The 3236-nt window shown below is 41.6% G+C and overlaps 1 protein-coding gene across 2 annotated transcripts in view; it reads right to left on the bottom strand.

The window, feature by feature from the left end:
- The window catches only part of pgghg (protein-glucosylgalactosylhydroxylysine glucosidase), a 220310-nt gene that overhangs the window by 159137 nt on the left and 57937 nt on the right, over nucleotides 1-3236 (bottom strand). The window lies entirely within an intron of this gene.

Raw genomic sequence — 3236 nt, 5'->3', positions numbered from 1 at the left:
GTTCTGAAACAAACAGACTGACCCGCCGAATAGTCGAATACATGTTCAACTCTCTATACAGCCAATCACAAGGCTCTGTAGGGTGACGTCACACGAGAACCTCGCCCCCCATTGGCTGATATGGATGACCAACGGGCGGAAGTATCCTCCCTGTGGACCAATGGGAAAGCGCAGGATTCCAAAATGGGGAGGGCTCAAGCTTTAAAAACAACCAATGAGGGACCTGTCACGTGAGCCAGGTACCAGAAGAAATCAAATATTTTAAACATTCAACAATTAAGTAAATTAAATTCTAATATTTCTACAATTGCTAGAAATTACTACAAAACCTGTATATCCAGTCATTTAGAGGCATAAACAAGAAGTTGAAGGTTAACATTTAAGTCTGATAATAATGTACCGTGCATGTTCACTGTTTACTTTACATTACTATTATTATTATTATAATAATGATAATTATTATTATTATCATTATTATTATTATTATTGTTGTTGTTGTTGTTGTACCATGCATGTTCACATCATGTATACTTTACATTGCTTAAGACCATTCTTCAACTGTTTTATTTGTAAACATTTTGGACAAAATAGCCAATTTTACATGGAGGTGCCCAGATGTCCCTAGTAGTGCCCAGATGTCCCTAGTAGTGCCCAGATGTCCCTAGTAGTGCCCAGATGTCCCTAGTAGTGCCCAGGTGTCCCTAGTAGTGCCCAGATGTCCCTAGTAGTGCCCAGGTGTCCCTAGTAGTGCCCAGGTGTCCCTGGTAGTGCCCAGATGTCCCTAGTAGTGCCCAGATGTCCCTAGTAGTGCCCAGGTGTCCCTAGTAGTGCCCAGGTGTCCCTAGTAGTGCCCAGGTGTCCCTAGTAGTGCCCAGATGTCCCTAGTAGTGCCCAGATGTCCCTAGTAGTGCCCATTATGTCCTTAGTAGTGCCCATATGTCCCTAGTAGTGCCCAGATGTCCCTAGTAGTGCCCAGATGTCCCTAGTAGTGCCCAGGTGTCCCTAGTAGTGCCCAGATGTCCCTAGTAGTGCCCAGATGTCCCTAGTAGTGCCCAGATGTCCCTGGTAGTGCCCAGATGTCCCTAGTAGTGCCCACCTAGACGTGCCATCAAAAACTATATTGACATTGACCAGCAGATGTCGCCCTGCACTCTGCAGCGCCTGTGTTCCAGCATGTGTTCAGTCAAACAGGGACAGTGTGTGACAGAGAGCTGGACATTTGTCCTGTCATTGTAAATGATGATCTGAATAAACGGAGACAGATAATTCTTGTTCTTTTCTACTGTAGTGATCTACATGTTGGCTGTGACACAACACATAACCACTTAAACCCTATACATTCAGGGTTGCCAGATCTGCTTATTAATTTCCCTGCAAGATTTTATTTGAAAATAGCCGATCTACAAGCTCACAACGCGTCGCATCGCGACGCATTGTGAGCTTGTAGATCTGCTATTTTCAAATAGCTGATGTACATGTTAAAGTACTCATGTGGCCCGCATAGTCGCTTCTTTTGGGCTGGTTTTCCTAGACCTGGTTGCTTGTTTCTCTCACAGAATCTGGCAACGCTGCCTACATTCTTCATTGGCCGGGGTCCCACAGGGCTCTATAATAAGTCATATCATCGCTGCCGGGCAGAAACCTTATTATATATTTTTGGGGTGTTTTTTTTTCGTAAATTAACGCCCTTACTTGATCCTACTACAGCGCCGCACAAAAATAGCAGATCTACAAGCTCGAAACGCGGCGAGCAGCTTGTAGATCTGCTACTTTTGAATATGAAAATCCTGAAAAGTAACAGTTTTGGACTTCGGTTTCCACCTGACAGAAACAATAATATATGGAGCTACAGCAGTGTTTAACACTTCCAATGGACGTAACTCTGAGACCATTGCTCTGAACCACTCAATATAGGACTAGATTCATCTAGAACAATAAATAACTATTTCATTAACTGTTCTGTTCTTGTGTATTTGACACCAAAAAAAAAACCTTAATGTGACTTGACTTGAGCAGCAACAGTCCTGTACATTAAACTGGTATCAAACAGCAGTTATGGACTTTGACCTTAGCCTAGAGGAAGTCTTTATGACCACGGTCATTAAATACCAACCACTCACTACATACCATCTCAGAGCTATAGGTTATAGGTGCAGACTATTTGTTTGTTTTTATATTTGACAGCCTAGGACATACACAGAGACTGGTTGTTAGAGGGCTTCAACAACACGGGATGCCCCAAAAAGGAGACAAAACGGCTGGAAACGTATTGTGCTTGTTTCCATTGTGGTCCTGTGTATTCAATTCATCAACATGGCATAAAGCATTAACACAATAATTCATGTCATCAACAAATACAAAACACTATATCAGACTAGCGGGAAGAAGGGTGTATCATTCACCCCCCAAAATATTTCTAATCAGTGTTTTCTGATAGAAAACAAAAAATATGTTCTCAAAATGATTGAGTCCCTTGACTCTTCTTGCAATCCGATGGTGCCATCAGCTACGCAAGGACACCTAGTACTTCATCACCGGTGTGGGGAACAAGACACAGATATAGCAGCACTTGGTAAGGGGAAGGCTGCAGCCGTAACAGGGTTCCATGCCTTATCTGGAGCTGAGGGGACATTTTGCTGGTGGGCATCGATGATGACGAGGAAGATGGAGATCTTTCAATTAACATGTTTACGAAGATGCCGGGACCTCCACCAAGACTAGTTCCATTACTGTTTATTGTGTTTGTATATTTATACTTTTATATATATTTTTTATTTTCAGATATTTTATAATGCACTATGCAGTTTATTGCTATTCAAATAAACTTTATTTGGGAAGTCTGTGACCATTTTGTATAATTACATTACATAATGAACATTTTGACATAATGTATGCAAATGATGCCAATAAGCAAAGGTTGCAAGTTATCTTTATTTGACAGTCTACGAACCCCAAGAATCAAAATAATGTTATATCGCTCAACAAAAATTAAGAAGTGAAAATTATGACCGCCACAATATGATGGATAGGCCCCCTGAATAGTAAGTCTGGCCGATTATATTCCAGGGAGTCATTGTTACTAAAACCAATAGTTTGAATGGATACCAGCAACCCCACAAACCCATAATTATCACACAAGCTCATATTGACCAAATCTTCCAGTTTTTCGCCCAGGCGCTACTCTAACTTTGATTGGCTCCCACAAAGTTTCAGAGGAGTTGGGTTGGAACTAATTG

Source organism: Gymnoscopelus braueri, assembly GCF_963280865.1.
Source record: "Gymnoscopelus braueri genome assembly, chromosome: 9".
In the NCBI taxonomy this organism is placed as follows: Eukaryota; Metazoa; Chordata; class Actinopteri; order Myctophiformes; family Myctophidae; genus Gymnoscopelus; species Gymnoscopelus braueri.
The sequence above is the reverse complement of the archived record's forward strand: the minus strand, read 5'-3'. Positions and strand labels throughout refer to the sequence as shown.